Source organism: Trachymyrmex cornetzi, unplaced genomic scaffold (assembly GCF_001594075.2).
Source record: "Trachymyrmex cornetzi isolate Tcor2-1 unplaced genomic scaffold, Tcor1.1 scaffold85, whole genome shotgun sequence".
Taxonomy (NCBI): Eukaryota; Metazoa; Arthropoda; class Insecta; order Hymenoptera; family Formicidae; genus Trachymyrmex; species Trachymyrmex cornetzi.
In genome coordinates, this window is record NW_017300191.1 from 1,426,118 (window position 1) to 1,446,704 (window position 20,587).

General features: G+C 41.6%; 1 protein-coding gene across 4 annotated transcripts in view; it reads right to left on the minus strand.

Moving 5' to 3' along the window:
• bru3 (CUGBP Elav-like family member bruno 3) overlaps nucleotides 1-20,587 on the minus strand; it is a 660,667-nt gene that overhangs the window by 608,458 nt on the left and 31,622 nt on the right. For 3 of the 4 annotated variants that reach the window (XM_018519831.1, XM_018519836.1, XM_018519830.1), the window contains exon 1: nucleotides 19,065-20,391. The exons of the other annotated variant lie outside the window; for it this stretch is intronic. The gene's annotated coding sequence lies outside the window, so the exon portion shown is untranslated. Of the gene's footprint in view, nucleotides 1-19,064; nucleotides 20,392-20,587 lie in introns of those variants that run through there. 4 annotated transcript variants of the gene reach the window in all.

Below are 20,587 nucleotides of genomic sequence, written 5' to 3' on the forward strand. Positions count from 1 at the left end.
GAAGGGGTGCGAAATTTTTTCCGCCACCCTCAAAACGGGAGTAGCCTGGTCCCCGCGACACGAATCCCTCCCTCGGTGTTGTCCTCGTCCCTCTCTCTCTTTCTCTCTCCAGTTCGATCCGGCCCGAAAACCGCAATCCCTCATCTTTCCCTACATTTACTCGATCCGCGACGGCTGAAACGTAAACTCGTTCGTTCGCACTCCGGACGGGATGTCCGTATATTTTTTTTCTTCCTTTTTGTTACCCTGACCGTTTATGCCTGCCACGACACCGGGCGAAATAAAATTTTCTGGTATTTTCCTGGAAAAGTCCGACTAAAACTGTGTACATATCCACATCCAGTCCGGTGTTGGCTGAACTGTAACTAGAAATAGGTACGCGAAAATGTTCAACGCGTGTACCTTAATCATAGTTCGTACAAGCAGCTTTGGGAATACTCTGTCGCGTTACATTGCGACACTTTGCAAAAATATTTGCGGATTGTAATCGCGAAACAGCTGTTTCGCGCTAGTTCGTCGCATCGTCTTGAAAGAAGGTGGTTCTTCTTGGAAGACGAGCTGCTATATAGCCGAATTCTTATGAAATTCTTCAGAATTTACGGAAAAATGAAATATGACGGCGCAGAAAACTGAGCGTAAAATAGTCCTCGGTAAAGAGAATCGAGCTTACATCAGCTGCTCATTTCGTAGATATTTGTATATGTACGAAGTCAACGTATTATATATAAAAAAATTTACCAATATCCCTCGAAAAATTTCTTGTATACAGTAATACATGTATAAATATTATAAATATAATTAACAAAATTGAATATTACGTACGCGTTTTTCTTTTGTGACAAATTGATAAACTCCACTCCACTGGAGATGCATCGAACCGAAGATCCTTTATCTGAACAGGTCATCTATAAATAATAGGCTCCTGAAACGGCGCAATGATGCGGAAACATCAAACTTGACTCAAGGACCTAAGCAATCAAACGGAAGGTGTGACTCGGGGAGAAATCGGTACAAAATTATCCGCGTAAATTATTCACGGCATGAATACACGAGAACGAGAAAAATCGATGAGGGGCGAGAAAAACAGAGTGCCAAGCGCCGTGCTCTTTTTCCCGCAGTCTAGGCATCTGAAAACGAATAGGTTTCAGAAAACCACCGGTCGCTGATGTTGATCGTGAGAGATTGCCTACTGTTGGTATTGGTGATGGCGGCGTTTCACCCCCCCAGCATGGAGGTTGCGGTCAGTACCAAAGAAAAGAAGGGCAGCGTGGAACAGGGGATCGAAGGAACGAGACCCTCCTCCTCGTAGGCGCGAGGAGAGGCAAGAACAGGGCCAACAACGGAAATAGAGGCGTAGGGAGGCTCCGCCGTCCCGCCTCGTCTTGATCAATACAGCCACGGCCTACTGCTATAGGTAACGTTTCGCAAGCCTGCCTTGCTTGCCTGCCTGCTTGCTTGCCTGCCTGCCTGCCTGCCTGCCTTGCTTCCTTGCCCGTACTTGCTTTCCTCCCTTATCCCCGGCGAGACCCCCGTGCTATAGATCTGTCTCTTATTCGAACCAACGCGCCTCGTCCCGTCCCCGTCTCGTCGTGACTGTTCCATCTCGTTCCATCTCCCCCGGCGCTCCCGAAAGGAGATAGTATACGCAGCATCAACCTACCCCACGGGACATGGGCGACCGAGAGAACATCTTCCTCCCCCTCTTCTGCGCACAGCCCTGTCGCTCGTCTCATTAAAGAGGAAGGCATCGGATCGCTGCCCTTAAAAGCGCCGTAACGCCGGCGCGTTTCTACAAGATACAACGACATTTTCGATCAACGCCGTAGTATAGTGTCGTCTACAAGAACTAACTGAACGCGGGCCAATATTTTCAGACGAATTTTTTGACTGATTCAGAGTTGACCTTTCCTTCATGACAAGTTGCCAGTATTCCTTTTCATTTTTTATTTTTAATATCATATATTTTGATTTACAAAAACGAAATGTATAACGATAAAATAAAATTTATCTTAAATTAAAGATAAAATAGAAATTTGTAATTCTCTTTCTTATGTCCTTACATCTTAATTCATACGAAGCTAGTTCAGAAATTATTGATAGTGTCTCTAAGAAGATATCAGCTTCAAATTCATGCAAGAACATGTCTGCAAATTTTAGGTCGCTATATCAATTACCTCGTACATATACATATATCTAATGATACCGTTAAAGTCTGCAATATAATTAATTAACAATAATAAGATCGTTATATGAATAACGATGAACTGAACACTAAACTATTACATAAATAAATCAATTAAGTAAAAAAAGCGCTAAATTTTAATTAATCACATTTTTTTTAAATAATTGTAGTTGTTTTTCATTTATTTATATGTGTAAGTTAATTATGATAAAATAAGAACATCGGTTAAATTTTAAGAAAAAATATGATACCGATTGTTATAATAATAATTTTCTAGAACTGTAATTAATAAATTATCTTTTTGTATTTTGAAAACTGTGTAACAACTAGACTATCTATGTATACAAGCGTTCTTTCTGAACCAGAGAGATTGCAGACACGCGAATGATACTGTATGAGACAGCCTCCACCTGTTCTCGCGCTGACGCATTACAAGATACTGCACTTTCCCGTATCGATCTTCAATAACTGAATTAAAAATTATGAAATCATTTTTTCGCTGACGTGTTTCCCGCATGGAAGTATACGTTACGTTGGGTGAATTCGCGGAAGGCTCAGGATACGCTTAGCGAACGATAGAATTATCTTGGAAATACACGAGAAGGGCGAATATCCCATGACTGGCATAACGGTGAAAAGAGATTTAGGATTTAGGGGAGGAAACGTTCCGAGTTAACGGTATATGCTTCGCGTGCGGCCCGTCGCTCGAAAACTCGCAGCGGTCGCACGCCGCAAAAATTAACGGTTAAACAATAGAATCCTGTTATACAGTCGTTACTCGCAAACCGACGTAAAAATAATTGGAGAGACCGGTTAACGTGTGCGCAGTCTGTTCGCGGCATGACTCGCATTCTCGCCAGCCCCCTTTTTCGTTATATCGTATCTACGAAATGGGAATCCACGCTCTACCCACCCGTTCTACCTTTAAACAACCCTTCTATCCGAGCGCGTTACACCGACGGTCAGACATGAAAGAAACGTTCATGCTCGCCCAGACACTTCACCCCACAACCCGCTCTCTCGCTCATCGAACCGTCCTGTGTCTACCGTACGTGAGCTTTCGCCACTGTTACGTGGCGGCTGACTCTTTATAGTCTTTTAATTAGAGCCACTTTGTAGAACAAGAGCGGGAAGGGTTAGGAATGCCGACTGGAAAGTTCTTTAATTTGCCCAATAAATCAGCGGACAGTTCTCCGGCACGGCGAGGAAACGTTTATCTCACGTGCGGTTCGTTCGCGGCGCTGTGACTTCGTGTCTCTGATCGCGCTTCCGCTTTCGGACGATTTCGCGGCATCCCATCGCATTTCTCCGCCTCTATCCTTCCGCTCTCTTAAAATCGACCTGTCCAAGTAAATTTGACCAGATTAAACTTATAGTCAGACAATTGATAAGATCGTTTTACGGTGATACGTTTCGATAAATGGCCTAGCTGTTTTTGTGACTTTAGTTTTACGATTTTGGGTACCTACATATATAATCTATTAGTAGATATATTGTAGAAATCGACTGCAAGGTTTCTGCTTGCTATTCTGTTTTGATTAATATTTGACAGATCGCGACGACGAGACGAAATCTTCGGCGCGATCAATTTTGTGGGGAGGCACGTTCTCGCTCGATAAAGTTCCTGATTAAAGTGCTCGCGTGTAACAAAGTTTCATATAGAGTATCCATATGTTTCCAACTTAATCTAACTCGACCCCAGGAAAACTTCAAGTTTTGCGGGATATTTGATCGCGGCCCGCTGTTCTCTTCCAGCGAATCCCTCTTCCCCAAGGCTATAAATTTTTCCCACGTCTACTCGTAAGTCGCGGCCGACCGCAAAATAATATGCGGCCGGCTTGGCCCTCATGTTTGGCTGATCGGCGGCTGATTACACGTGTTCCGCGCCAATGGTGGGAGCGCATGATAAAGCTGGCGGACGGCCGGGGCAGAAGGCCAGACACAGCCTCAATCACCGCAACCTGCTGGTCAGCCTAATCCGCCATAGTGGCCACCCATTCAAAATCAATAGATAATTTCAGCCCCCTTCCGTAGCAGGACGTACATGCAAGGCGACGTATACGGCACGCGAAGCGTTCGTTCTTTCGGATCAAGTCTACCAGCTAATCATATCTGCATATTAAATACGATAATAATGATAAGATGCATCTGATAATGGCAATCTGAATAGATAAGTGTTACTTTTATAGCAATTAATAATGTGTCTAATATGAAATAATAGTTGCTAGATAAATACATCTCCCAACTTTGCGAAAAGAGCGGTTTTGTTGGACTACCTTAAAATTTAAAAATAAAAATCTAAGTAAAGGGCATATAAGAGTCAATAATCAAAAATACTTAAATATAAAATATACATATAATAGTAATAAAATTCTTCGATAAAATTCTTACAAATGTTTCGATGGTATAATAATAATATATCTCGTTGGTCTAAGAATTCCATTACATGTTTCGGCTTCTTGATCGAGCCATCTTCAGATTTCTTATAATTATAGTCGCAAACCACAATGGACGAATAAAGAATATATAAAGCCAAGGTTAAGAAAAGTTTGGTTAACAATCTCCGATGGATCCTACGTTGAGAGACCGAAATCGTTCCCATACAGCTGATCGACTGAATGTTAAAATTTCAATTCAACTGTGAAAATTAATATAAAGAAAATTGAGAACAATCTAAACGAAAAATAAATTTTTCCTTTCAATCGTCAATCAAAATAAAACTCACCGGAGAACTTAAAATTTAGTTAGATACAGATCAGAGAATAATTTTATTGGACTATCAAAATAATGAAATTCAAACAATTCAAATATGTTAAAATTCAAGCATGATGAGCAATGTTGCAAAAAATTTTCTAACAACATTTTGATCGTTCTGCACAATTATGCTGATGAGCTAACAAAATTATTTTTAGATCTGTATTTAGCTAAATTTTTAAATCCTGCAGTGAAACTGTTCCTTCCGTGTGCAAGAGTTTAAGGAAACGTACAACAAGTGTCAGACAAGCTAAGAAGAATTATTAATTTATTCGAACGATATCCATTCCAATCCCCTCTCAGGATGAGGTGAACGCTAAAGGTTAACGTATCGCCGTATCAGCCACCCTATATACAACGTTGTAGAACGCGAATCCTTTGCGTCGTATGAGTAACAACCACGCGGCATGTTTTGCTCACATCACCGAGGCATTAAGGCGCGTTTTACCCCTCCGCACGGCGGCGGCTAAGTCTGCCTCTACCCCTTCGTCGTCTCCACCTTGCAGTCTGACGCCGGCGACGTTCGCCCTACACGGTGGCATGAATATTCAGAACCTGCGCCTCGTTCAATATGAATGCCGTTGATCTTGGCGAGTCGCGTCTCCGTGCCGTTTGCGTTAACGCATCGCCCACCAAGAGGCGGACGACCGGGTGGATCGCGTGGTCTGGTCCCGGATAAATAGTATTAGCGACAAAGGTTACCGTAGCTTCGCTCTCGGTAAACCGAGACAAGCTCCTCCAAGATGAGATCTCTCTGTGGTCCCCGCGAGCGAGAAGAGAGGGATGATGCTCGCTCAATATGCCGCCTCCAAGGATTACTTCGTATGCGTAAAGTGTGCAAGTAATATCGAGCCTCACGGAGAATCTATCTCTCTGATGCTTTCGGCGAACTTCATCCCGATCTTATCGCCACCCTTTATGCGATTCACGTATGAGGGATCGAGAAGTCTAGCCGTGGTGGATGCTACGTGCTCATGGAAGGGTGCTTTGCAATTCCGGACTTCATTTTAGCAGGATGTTGTAATCCCGGATTTTCAAAAAAAAAAAAAATTCGTAATAACAATAATGTTCATTAAATATGAAAAAAAGAAACGAATATACATATAAATTAACTTCCAGTATAATTATCGTTTATTTAGAATAAAAATAAATACGCTCAAATTTGAAAGAAGTAATGTCAAAATATCTGGAAACTTTATACACGAAAGAAAAGTTTGGCTAAAGTACCTAAAAATTTAACTAGATACAGATCTAAAAATAATTTTGTTAGGCTATCAAAATAATTATATAAAACTGTCAAACTAGTTGCTGGAATGTTAAAATTTTTTACAGCATTGCTTATCATGCTTGAGTTTCCTACATAATTACTGTAATAGTTAAAGTTATTTCTATATCTATATCTACTTAAATTTTTAGATACTTCAAAAAAATTGCTCTTTCCATATAAAATTTAAAATGGAGGGAAATCGCAATGCTATGTTCCTATGCAATAAAAGATACTTGCGACATAAGAATATGTTGAGAAACGCTGTTATAATCGACGTTGCGAGGACGTCAAGAAAATTGCACGGTTGCTACAGAGAGATTTCGACAATGCGCGTGCAATAAAAAAAGTAAGGGAACGAGACTGGAAGCAGAATGAACAACAGAGGAGAGGTCAGAGGTTTATGCAGGTGGATAGGTGGCGGCGGCATAGACAGCATTGCGCCGCGTTGCTTTGAAAGTCGACCCCCGACACCGCGAAAGTTCAATCAAGCTAAACAACATTTCTGTCCGGTCGTACCGGCCAAAAAGCGAACTGCCGTTCACGGATGGCCAACTGCGGCAGGCCGGGCTGGCTGGCCAGCCAACCTTTCCCCGACGTCGGTCTGGCCTCGCACCAACTGCAAACGCGTATGAAATCGCGCTATCGTGCTAGCGAACTGTACGTGGCCGCACTCACGGAATCGGACGAATTTTTATCGAATATCTGACCCGCGCCCCGAGAGAATGAACGATCGCACTTCGAAGACATTATCGAAGCATTGTGGGCGATAGAGGATCCTAATGGAAAACGTACGATATTCTGCGGTTTAATCGTGGTCTCGTTTCTTCTGACAGATCGTTCGAAAAGAGTTATGAAGAAATAGCAAGACCACTTATATCCCAATTCTGTAAAGCAGATATTAAATTTTAGAATAATAAAATTCATAGAGCGAATTAAAAGATATAGAATTACAAATTTCATACGTACAGTACTATTATGCACTGAAAAAAAATATAGTCAATTTTAATAAAAATTTAGTTGAATACTGCTAACTAAATATTTATTAAATATAAAGATATATTTATTTGATACAAGAAATGTTAATTTGATTTAACAATCATTTTACTATATTTTTTTCTCAGTGTGCGTATTGCTAAATTAACGAAGTATCAAATGAAAATCAATTGAGAAATGTCAATCAAGAAAAATCACATTCAGTCAAAGCGGATCTTGGTACTTAATAATACTTTCGTGTAAATTTTACAATTTCCACAAACTGTGCGCTAATTATTTTTCAGTCTTGAAACACAGTTCCAGATTGAAGCTGGAGTATGTAACACCACTAATTAAACTAACAAACAATTTACTGATGCTAATGAGCATTTTTTAAATACTAGAGAATTTAGTGCGAAAAATATTAGAGATTCTCTTGAATTGGAAATTGTAAAATTGGAAAGATACAAAGATATCTTTAGGCACTAATCTACTTTATCGAATATCACCTTATTCGTTTAATTGCTCTCTAAATTTGAACCAATGAATAATCACTGATTATATTATCAGTCACAAATACGCCACTGATAATCAATGAATTCATAGTGAAATTAAATTAAAAAATCAATGAAATCTGGAATTCTTAACCTTGTTTTAGTGTATAAATTTAATATATATAATACTAGAACTGATGTGCAAATATCAGTATTTTAATTATACATTGCTCAAACTTTCTTTCTTTTTCAGTGAATTTCATTGATTATAACGGCATATTTGGATCTGATAATCAGTGATATTCACTAATTCAGAATTCACTAATTTATTATAGAAAGTGTATTAAAAAGATATATTGATTATGCATTCATGTGTAACATATCTCGTGCTATCTCGATGAAGCGATTAAACTGATGACGATCATTAAGCCGATGTCGCCAAACCTACAGCAATCTATCTACATAGCTTGGGCGATTATGTACGAACGTCCTTAGCAATATCTTTGACCGACCCTAACTATCCGTCATCGATTTCGTAGACAGACAGAAACGCCGCTTACAGATCACCGATTTTGACAGTTGATCATCGTAGTAGGTTCGAGACACATTGATGTACGATGGGTACTTGCTTCGGTCCAACGCAGAGTAGCACATAGTGGAAACCAAAGGCGACGATGGCAAAGCAGACGCCAGATTGATCGGAGCCAAGGGTGGTTATGTCAGTGACGTGGTTAAGGGGGGAAAGAGAAGGACAGCTTACAGGGTGACCGGGGTCGACGTCCGGCTTTATTCCCGCACGTATTCTTGCGTTTATCCTGTCTCCTCGTTTTTTTTTGTGCAATTATCACGATCCTTTTAACTTAGTCGTACTGAAATCAAATTTCTTATTCCAAGATAACGAAGAGATGATACATTCTGCTTTCCATGCTTACCCATTGTTCGAATATGAAAGTGAAATAACGAGAGATCTAATATACTATATTGTTCACAATGTGAATGGAAGCACCGTTATCGAAGTTTCGATGATAGTATGCGGCGTATCGCGACTATGCGCTGACAATGATAATGAAGTCGAATGCATGCGTGCCCGAGAATATCTTCTTGCCGCATTAAAACGTGCCGCACGGATGTCGTGCCCGTCGAGAAACAAACAGGCAGTTCGGTACGGTTTGTTTGAGAGCGGCGTGTGGCGGGCGGAAAAGTTTGAAAGTGGAATTGAAAGCAAAGCGCCACGGCACGTAAACCGTGTTCGCCACTTGCAGCCGCACACCTTGATTCCTAAGTAATGTTCGAGGGTAACGATTCAATTCATACAATCGATGCGCGCTGCAGGTGGCATGTTGTTCGTTATATCTAACTCGGCGAATTAAAAAGTTATTGTTAGCCGTTCGTCTCAAAGGTAATATCTAATTTCGCGATAAAAGAAAAATCGAAAGAGGGAGTCCGAGTTTTGCTTTTCGCAGGTCTGGCTTTCGCTTCCTTCCATTTAGCTACGGCTCTATTTCCTTCTCGTGTTATCTCGAATGAAAGCACGTTTCAACCTTCGAGCTTTCTCTTTCTACTCCGCGATTACTGCCTAAGCTTCATTTTATTTCCTCCATTGTTTCCACTCCTTGTGGGTAGCACCCTCACGTAGTCCTTCTCATTTTCCACCCACACGATCTCACGCGATTACCAACACGCGCGTTTGCCATCTATAAATATCTACGCGTCCGTACACAATGGCACCAAGATCCCTTTTCTCAGTTAGTTCCTGGTCCCCTGAACGTCGGCATTATTTTGCTCGGTGGCCCCCTTTGTTTCGGTCCATTCTATTGAACTGCGGGCGAGATAATACGTCCTGTGCGCACCCTTGCGCCCGACACGTCGCTTCGAAACAAACCCGCATTCCCGCTTTCCAATAATTCGCAGTTTTATCCTAACACCTCTACCAACCTACCTATACGGTATACAGGATCCATTACATCTCTCGTCGTGGAACGGCAATTCCGCTTGAACTCGGAGGGATCGATATTACACCCTTCGCGATACGCACTAAATCCTGTACGACACGTAACGTCGCGACCGGTCACGAAAGTCTTGCCCGAACAGTTTTCGCTTTGCCAACGTTGTGATCGATTTTACAAGGGATGGCCGAATATCGAGAGGGGGTTATTTCCTCCTCTCCCCCTAATACAAGCGGGCAACTTCTAGGAAGTAAAGGTCGAAGAGGCGCCGGTATTAGCTAACCACAAGCTTATGTATCTCAGAGTAAATTCCGAACTGCGAGGCATCTAGGATAATATTATGCTGTGCTGACATCTTTGGTGTTAGCCAGGCCGTCCGTTACACAACATCAGACTACCAACCAAACTCTGGCCTTCCTTTACCCTTCTCCTGTACAGGCGGAGCCCAAGCCAAGTCGATAGCCCGAGATCCTGCGGTCATCCCTTACGGGAAAGACCAAAGGAGAGCTGCTTGCTCTCTGTCCATCTCCCTCACTCTCCAAAAGCGGCGAAATGAGAGAGAAAGAGAGAGAGGCAAACACGATCTGAAGGAAGAGAAGCCGAAGAGAGACATCGTGACCTTGCCAGAAGGTTGAGGAAGTCGACTGACCGAACACTACACCTTACTAAAGCTCTGCAAGCCCGTTACGAAGCTTTCAAATTACGGCACAGTTCCGTCCAAGAAGCCAGAATTTGAATTAACGAGACGAGCAACGGAAACGAGCGCACCTGGGTTTGGTGTATCTTGCTAAATGACGCGGCTACCGAGCACAAGCTACAACGTGAGAACACTGTGCGAGTTCTATCCTCAGTTGCGAAGCTATTAAATCTTATGTCGTCGTAACAAAGGATCTTGTTTAGCCATCTCTAAGTTTCATGCCGATAATACATCTAGGAAGTTTAAAGATCTCGCAAGTTCTGAATATTAAAGCTTATTTAAAATATTACCATCACAGCTATACGCGGTCAGATTAATATTTCTAATAATTCAGAGTTCCATTCGTAATACTATGTAATGTAGTTACTAAAAGCTTTTAGGTCGAAAGAAATAGTCGAGCGATTTTACGCACGAGAGGAAAAACGGTATGCATGTGAAAACGGTCTCTAACGTATTTCTAACCTCGTTTTGAGACGTCGTTTGAATTTATGGTCGTAACGTAAATACCTCTCGTACTCCACATACCGCGGCCAAGGCCTTCCTATACGTAAAGATATCGAGGTATGCCTATTCAAAGATGAAAGACCCATTACCGGCATATTTTGCGTACATAAAATATTCCAGAATGCTACACACAAAATTCCTTTAATATTTGTGGTTTGCCATGAATATTACCTTATGATAGAAGAATTTCAATAGGATATTATACATATACCCAAGTTATATATATTATATATGTATATATTTTATAATGAATACGATGCAGCATGCTTAATACGCTCGTATGAAATAACACGTTTTTCGTACGTCCATTTAAACAGGCTCCCCGATGCAAATGGAGAACAAAAATTGTACCAACGAGCCTCGCCGAGGCGCTACGAAAGTTGGCAGCGGCGACCTCCCAGAGGATAGTAGGCATACAATATTTGAAACAGAAAACCATCAGGGATGTTGTGCGGCGCGCTATGCAGCTACGCTGAATGCATCAGCATGTCCCACAGCAGCCAGACTATTATCAAGTATGTATGGAATGATATGATTTTCGTTTAATTAAAACTGTAATAACTGTTTCGTCTGCATTCCACAACGTGAACATTAAAATATATGGAGTACCGCGGGTACGCAACCGTCACAACTCGAAACGAATGAGAAGTACGGAAAAAAAAAAAGAAAAATACATACGCAGTCAAAGAGATGCATCAGATTGGAATGTGCTTACGCGAACATGATTTATACATTCTTACTCTTTTTCGCACGCAAGACAGCTGTATTGCAACGGTATGAACCGATTCCGAATTCACCTATTTTATTTCGCACGGAATACGTAAAATCAAATATAAGCGTAAAATCCAAGATACATTACGTTACGATAAAATATAAAGGATGGTATTTCCTTGGGGAATAAAATATGATTAAACGACCATCAGAAGTGATATCCGAAAGGAGGATGTTGCTCAACAAAGGGCGTATTCTTCGTGGCTCAATAGCCCAGGACGAAAACGAGGCTTTGTGTCGACGGAGGCCGGCGAGTGTGTGCCGCGCGGAAGGGAGGAAGGAAGGCGACGAGAATGGAAAATAAACGTAGCGATGATGCCCCGAGTTTGAAACAATTAACATAACAAAGCGAGGCGAGGCCGAGCGGGCAGAGAAGAGCGAGAGGCGGTCGGAAAGGGAGGATACGTCGAGCCAAAGGTAGGGAGGCAACACACAGGCGCGTTTCTCTTGAGATTTTGGCACCGTTTCCACCGTCGACGGCAGCCTATTCCAACTTGTGGTATTCGAAAACATTTTCCCCGACCGGCGTAAACGGATCCGACGTGAACAGCTGAAGGGCCACACGGCGTGAAGAAAACTTTCCTCCGTCACCTGCCGTTGTCACAGTTTTACGGCCGGTTCCGGTATAACACGCGATACGTTATCCCAAAAATTCAAGATATTATTCTAACCTAACGCATCGACTAGATTTTTATCACGTTGAAACAAACGGCAGTTCACCACATAAATATTCTCTTTCATCTCGAATAACAAAAGATATCTCACACAAACTTTTCAAACTCTTTTTCTTTATGTTTAGTAATTTGTGTTTTCTTGATGGAAATAATATCGTGGAGAATGGTATAAATTAAGTGCCGCAATCTCGCGACAAAAGCATACTGTATAAATACTTCTTTATATACATTCAAATATTACTGTTGAGAAACATGTTATACCTATATAATACTAGCTTGTCCTAGTGAGAGAACTTTGCTCTTCAAGAAATGATGATAGAATGCAAATACTTGGAAGATGCAATTTTTCGCGCTTTCCATAATATTAAAGAACAACGTAATCTTTTGGTCGCGTTATATATGCATCATGTTGAATCAAGTGAGACAAAATTTTTCAGTCGACGCACATCGATTCGCGACATCCTTCTCATTTTCCACCGTCGACGACGTAATACATCTTATTTGATTAAGGAGTACTCAAGACGTCATGCATACAATCATATAAATTGCTTTTGATGTGTGAAAGCTCTCCGCGCTCGTGTTTACGTGGATAAAGAGACTGGCAACTTATTCATCCGTTTTTCCATCTCTGCTTGTTTTTCCTATCGTTGTCGTAAGCGTGTGCGATATCTCAAAATCTTTGTAAATAATATCTATCTGTCTCGTATCTTTGTAAATAATAAATTTTATATATATGTATATATATCATATTTATCTAAATAAATATTTCTTCTATTTCTGTAAATTCTTTCGAGTGGAATCTCTTAAAGATTGAATATTCTGCCACTCTTGAAAAAAAGAATGACAGAATTTTCACTCTTTAGAGTGAGGTTCCACTCTAAAAAAAAATTTAAAGAGATTAAAATACATAAAAAAAACTGCTGTATAAAATAATAAAGAGACAGAATTTGTAGGTAATGCACTCGGCGAATAAACTCATTAAGAAATTTCTCAAACATTCGTGAGTTGGAATCCTGTTATTTCTAAATTAAGTCTACCAAAGAAATAACACCATGACCGAAGGTCTAGCGTGAATAATGCGGTGCGCGTGACTGTGATAAATATTTAACCCTCCGCTAGCACAGATTACCTTTCCTTCCGTGCGAGATTAAGAGTTTATAATGACGCAATCTTGCGCTAACATTCGCAACATATTGGCATTCAACTAACAATAACGTGATTATTTAAAATTATGTAAGAGGATGACATTCCTAAAGAATATATCTACGTAGCTAAATTATTCTCGAAATTAAAAAAAAAAGCACTAAGATTTCGAAGTCTTCATGTTTTTCGAAATTTCATCACAAAGATATCTTAGAAGCATAACAACTTCCAACGACATGTCAGAAACAAAAGTTCTACAAAGACAATATGACATAAATAAGAAAAAGCTCGGAAGAAAAGGCACAAAAACGAGACGACGCACTGAAACGTATGTCGTGTCTGACTATGCACTGCCCTTATCTACTCGCTTTAATATCACGCGCCCTAAGTAGAACGCAGCGTTACGTTCAGACGTCGCTTGTTCCCGTAACACACTTCTATGAGAAGTTCCCTCCGAAAACTTTCACCATATTAACCCAATATCAGCCATATGGTTTAGAATCAGGTTAACAACCACTCAACAAGGTATCTTCTCTTGTGTCGAGAGAGGGATTATCGGCTATCAATCTGATTTAGCGCCATTTATGCAAAATAATAGCATGGAATGTTCAATTGAGTTTACGCGAGCTGGATATACACGAATGAATCGAATAAATGTTTAGTAATGTAACATACAATTTAGTAATGTAACATACAATATTAAATACGTAACAAGGAAAATGTTTCGAAAAATTTCTAAATTAAAAAATATTTGTTGAATTTAACGCTAAAAAGTTTTAAAAAGATTGAATAGAAATATATGTATATCATCTAGAACATTGTTAAATATCGAAGGAGCAATGGTAACCCAGTTCCTTGAGTTAAATAACATTTTGTTACTTTTAACTTTCATACATGTCAAAATGTAAATCAACCCATTTCTGTAGTTTCAAAGTAAACAACGTCGATATTAACTTATGCACTTAAATAATAAACTAAATTCGAATAAAATTTAATATATTTTCTTAAGTTAAACTTTATTGTTTTAATTAAATTAATAAGTAGGAGCAGTAACGACCTGATAGAAATGATTACAAATAACTCAAACTGAGTATAATTATAGACATTAATAGACATTATTTAACAGTAAAACGAGAGCCAGTTGATCTTATTATAAAGTTACAAGTTTTGTTTCACCCTCTCCAATCTCGACTTCTTCGATCACGAATCTGTAACAAAATTAACGACATTTCGAACGCGCCTTCGATCACAACCATTCATAAATCTACCCGTATCGTTCTCGTCCATTAGCATCTCGTCGTGCGTAGAATCGCGGCGAGGACAGCGTATCCTGCAGTTTGTCCTGGTATCGCAGTTGAGTAACACACCGACGTTCGCGGAGGCAACCAGTCAGCGGCTGGTGGGAAGTATAAAATGTCAATACGTTTACCGGCAGGCTATTGTTGAGCTTGATCTATGTTTATGGGCGTAACGGCGTAGGTCGCCGTCGTCGTCGTCGTTGCATACGGAGCAACGACGCGCAGAGAAAGCGCGAGTATCTCTTTCTGTAATGTTCCGGCCGTAATAGTACAAAGGCGGTCCTCGGTTCCTGCTCGTGTCCGCGAATGTATGACGACGGCACTTTGTAAGCGCACGTGAAACATTTTGACACACGCATGCCAAGGATTGTTCCGCGAGTTTTGAAAATTGTTATCTCCGTTTTTTAACGTGACAGAGACATCCGTACTCTTTGATTACACATGTAAATCATTTAATTAATTTTTATATTATAATGTACATCTTATCTCTTTTTCCTATCAACTTATTTAATTCACTAAATATTTTTAATTTATTATGATGCATATCTTATCTCTTTTTTCTATCAACTTATTTAAGTTATTAAATATTTTTAATTTACTTAAAACATTAGTTTACGAGGTTTTTAGTGCAAGAGCATATTATTTATTTCTAGGGTAATTTTCAACGCTGAGTCCGAACGCTGCTGTTAGTTTCGATTTTTGAGGTAAGAAAAAAATTTTACAATAATAAAACTTTATTTTTTATATTTTTGTATTTCTTTTTCGAAAGTAGAAAACAAATCGAAAGTGTTAGCATTTAATTTTTATTTTTGAAAAACAAAAATGGTTTGGTTATTAGAGTCCAGCAGTAAAATCGCCTAGCATGGCTCCGTTCCAATACTCCTGATAACATTTCTCAATTATTATCAAATCCTGGTTCGAAAAGAAATACTGTATCTTAAAATATAATATATCTTAAAAATAAATGTTTTATCTTAAAATTGACACGCTATAATTTAAAAATTTGATCTGATAAAATTTTTCTGGCGACAGATTCGAACTCAGCGCCTCAAAATACGTTAACAATAGTTGTCTCCTTTTTTGCATTAAAAATTATTCAAAATTTTTATAAACTAGTGCCATTAATTTATTTGCGCTCCAGGTACATATTATATAAATATCAGTATCATTTTATTTTACACGTGTAATTGCGTGATGATAAAAAGAAGACGCAAAATATTTCTGCAAATTATTAATAATTCCCAGAAAATTTATAAATGCGCGAAGGATTAAGCTCCACCTCCTGCAAAGCTGTCGATAAGACCGAGGAAGATTGAGGAAGTTATTTGCACAAGACGAGAAATTACCTCCCTTCGTTCCTGCAATGTCTCGTATCGGAGCGTGTTCTCGCTATCTTATTACGCGCACGTGTCTTCGAATGTGTGGTATTAGTGTGTGTGTAACCCACGCCTGCGCTGCGGCGATATCGTTTGTGATAATGCATGTGCCTAGTACAGATCTCCCGGTCGAACGATCATCCCCTCGCTATAGCGATGTTCTCATTACCTACGACTTTACACATTCACACGCGAGATAATACTACGACCAAAGCTAATCCGTGAGAAAGAGCGTTCTTCTCGGTCTATTTCGAAAAATTGAACCGAAATGATAGAAGGCTGATCGTCCAATCTATACGCCGTGATGTTTGAGTATTTCTTCAGCTCGGGTTATTCTCCGTCTTTCACGCTATTCGGCACGTAGAAGAAAATTGTCAGACATAGAAAAAAGAAAGCAGTTGCAGCGAGTCACTCGTACGCTTTGTTCGATATATCGCAAACAGGTACAAGAGGGAGAGAAAGAGAGAGAGTGAGAGAGAAGGACGGACAGAGAAAGGGTTCGAGGTGCCAGAGACTCGCCAAGGGAATGAAACCTGATTTAGGACTGCGGTCCAGAAATCTCCCAAGAGACCCTCCAGGCTGACCACCGCGCACTCGCTTCGCTTTCCAGTGTCCCTCCGAGTACGATCCTCGCCCTCTACCACTACTACCTTTTCTCTACCGGCTCTTCGGTGTTCCACGTCCAATGTCCCCACGTCCCTGGACACCAACAAGTGCGACTCTTTACCAACATCGCGTTGGAAATGCGTCCGGAATACTGAAGACCTCTTCAAGTATTGCGACAGGATATGTTACAAAAAAAAAGAAACCAATCGCTTCGATAGAAAGAGCATAGAACAGAAGAATAATACGAATGAGATTAGATTTTCTCCGCTGTAAAGTACGTTATTTCATGACGAAGATCAAAAGATTTTGTAGAATTAACAAAGATAAAATTTAGCACTATAGGGAATAATTATTGCTACAGAATATAATGTCCTTCTTACTCGAGAAAATATTTCAAAGTAGCGGCAAAGAGTAAATTTCAATATGGAGAAACAATACTGGCGGGTGTAGAATTTTCATTCAATATGTTTATTCTATATTTGCTTCAAAGTCTCCTTTAGCTCATATAATATCTAGACTTGGTCGCTTTTTATATCGAGTATTCTCGCGAAGTGTAGAGAGAGAGGCGGACCGACCAGAGGCGAAGTTTCGGACGAGGGTCATGGGAAAGAAAGGAATAAACCGAGCAGCAGAAAAGGAGAAAGAAAGGAAGAAGCTCCTGGCACAGCCTGGCGTGTAGGTTACTACGTGCCTGTTCGCCGAGGCATCCCGTGACCGTGGTCTGGCTTAAGGATTCGGGTCAGGCTGTAACCTGCCTCGATTGCAAATATAGAGAAACACTTTTGGAGGCGCTGCCAAAACCAAAACTCAAGTGGCACTGGGCGTCGCGTTGCACGATGCGACGAAAAACGCGAAAATTTAATCGACCCTTGCCGTACCGATTCTCCCGATTTTATCCAGCAATTTCCACCGCGCGTAACTTATTTGGAAATCCGTAAACCTATACCACAGCTCGAAAACCGAAGGAGATAGCTTACCACTTCGTTCAATCTGACCGAAAATCAGTAACCTTTAAACTTTTCCCAGCTCGCCCACTAGCCATTTCCCTTTCGGAGCACGAATTTGATGCCTAGAATATTTATGCGGTATGGAGATATTACGCCACTGATATATCATTAGCATTTCGCGAGAATTCGTTTTGTTAATATTTTATAATCTTATAAATGGATCATTCTCTTTCTCTTTCTCACTCCTCTCTTTTCTTTCTCATATGTATGTGTGTGTGTGTGTGTGTGTGTGTAGAAGCTGGTGGAAAAATTAATGGAACCGACTGAGATTTGGGATCCCTTGTTTTCAATCCTAGCACTTAGTGTGCTATGCCAACGATACTCCATTGTTATCATCATTATTCCGGTCGTTTATGAATACTTTAGGGAATCTATACAGTTTCCCTTACTTTCCTACATAACACACACATACACATATATTTATATATACACACACACATATATATATATATATATATGTCATTAGTGAAACATTACCGATGGATTTCATTATCGCCATAAGAGATACGCCTCGACTCATGAAAGATACGCGTTTCGCTCAAAAACACTCAAAGCATGTAACGTCACGGGAAAAAATAGCACATCCTTTGTCACCGGATATGAATCTTATTGAGCATACTTGGAATATGCTCCCACAGACGGCGGTGCAAGAATGCACCCGCGAAGCGGCGAAAGCTCGCAGCTGCAGTCACTGAAGAATGGGCCGACATACCGCGAGAAGTTCTTCGCCATCTTTTTTCGAGGCTTGCGCCGTCATGTAAAATTGTGGAGGTAGAAAATATAAAATTCGTGGGAGCCGGCGGATATTAAAACGAGGATAGCCCACGGAGCATAAATCGTGTCAAATATCTACGCAATAACTTATCCCTTTTCATTTCCATCCTTCGCGCCCTTCATAAATAGATATACAGCAAGCGATGCAAAGTAGCTGTTCCCGTGGAAAAATAACACTCCTACTGTCATTTCAAGCACGTAAAGCCCAACTATTCGACTAGTTTTACTAAAAGGAACATAGTAACGAAATACTTCAGGAATAATTTAAGAAGCTTGTCATATTATAAGATGTCTGAATGTTAGTACAATAATCCTACCAGATAGATGATAAAAATTTGCAACAATTTTAAGAATAGCCGCGTGTTCCTATTCCAGAAACTTTACCTATAAAAATTATAGACCTATGTAATAATTCTATAGAACTACACACCTATGATATTCTATAGAAACTATACCTATAGAAACCGTACCCATTCCAAACTTTACATTGACTAGGGAAACTAAAGAAAATAATAGTGTATCGTAGGCATATGGTATACGCAATAGCTTGCTAATTGGATTGCGGGCGAGAAGTAATTTTCCTGGGCTACATTCAATACCTGGTTGATAGAGATAAAGGTCCGCGGCGCGCGGCCACACAATCGCCGAGCGCTCCACGCTGCCTGGTTGATTCCGCGTGCTTGCGGATCTCGGAAGTCCCACGAAGAGTCGCAAGCCGCCGTGTCCCTCGTCTCGTAGTCTCACACAGTCGCGTTCGCCGTTCTTCACGAGTCCACGTTGTCCCCTTCGACGGAATCGCGATGGTCGTTCGTCGTCATCCCTCTCCTTCTATTCGCGACATGTACGCTTAACGAAGCGTCGACGATAGAATGGGGAACGCGTTGTAGTCGCGCACAAACGAAACGCTTGTCCTCACAAGCAAACACTCACCGAGTACAGTTCACGTTCACGTTCGGATTGATCGTGCCCAGAGGCACCATGAATATCGAGTATTGCTCGAGGGGGGGAAAAAAAATCCTCCTATTCGTGTAATCACTCTCACAACGAGTTAAACTACCCGCGGAACGTACGCGAGAGTCGCAGTCGTACGACCACGAGCGCCGCCGGTACGTCGCAGTGTCGACGACCACGTGAGCTAAGAGCGATCCGCTCCACGTGTCTTCGATCACGCTTCAACTGACTGGTCTACGAAAACGTCGAGTTAATTCGCGGTACACCGAACGGTGGAACAAATCTCGTGTCTTGGAACGAAGAACGAAGAAATAGCACTAAATCGTAAGCTCGCGGTTTGAACGAGAGAGAGCCCGACAACGTCGCGCGTGGTCAGTACTCGTTACATTTAAACACCAACGTCACGAGGAAAGAACATCGACAACATCACCACCGATACGCGGGGCAAGTATCGTCGTACCGAACTCGCCACCCTGTTGTCCCCGCAACGAACGCTCCTCGTGCTAGGTGTCACTCGACTCGGAAACGCTGGTATCGCCGGCGAGAGCGTCGTCCGCGTGACTACCGACCGTCCTCCGCCTCGTCGTCGTCGTCGTACACATCAAGGAGAAAGGGCCGCGTCACTTCGGAGCAGAGTGACGAGCGGACGGCGGGCCAGCCGCGGGAAGAAAATAATCGCGAGTTCGTCGAGCGGCTGGCGGCGACGACGGCGCGTCCTCTCCCCCACCGACGAAAAATCCGTCCGGAAATCCTCGTGCGCGGTGTATCAGGTCTCGTTACAGATCACCCTCCGGATCACGAACCGACGACAGGGAGGGTGACGACGGCGGAGGGGGGATGGGGGGAAAATGAAGGGGGCTAACGACGAGCTGCGTCTCCAGCTGATCGTCGTACGATCAACGGCGATGTACAACTCGTGCACTCCGGCAACGACGCCGCCTCCTTTACCAAAACGTGGAGATGGTGTACACTGCGGTCGCTCTCCGCACACTGAGGATAGCTGACGTCACGAGCCCACCACGCGGAGGTGGTCTCGCGAGCGACGGTTTCGCGCCGGCGCCTGCGGCGGCTGGCAATCCCTATAGGCACACACAGTGCCAGTACAACCCTGCGCGCCGGTGTGTTTCTCTCCCTCTTTCTCCTCCCCCCTCCCCCCTCCTGCCGCCCCCCC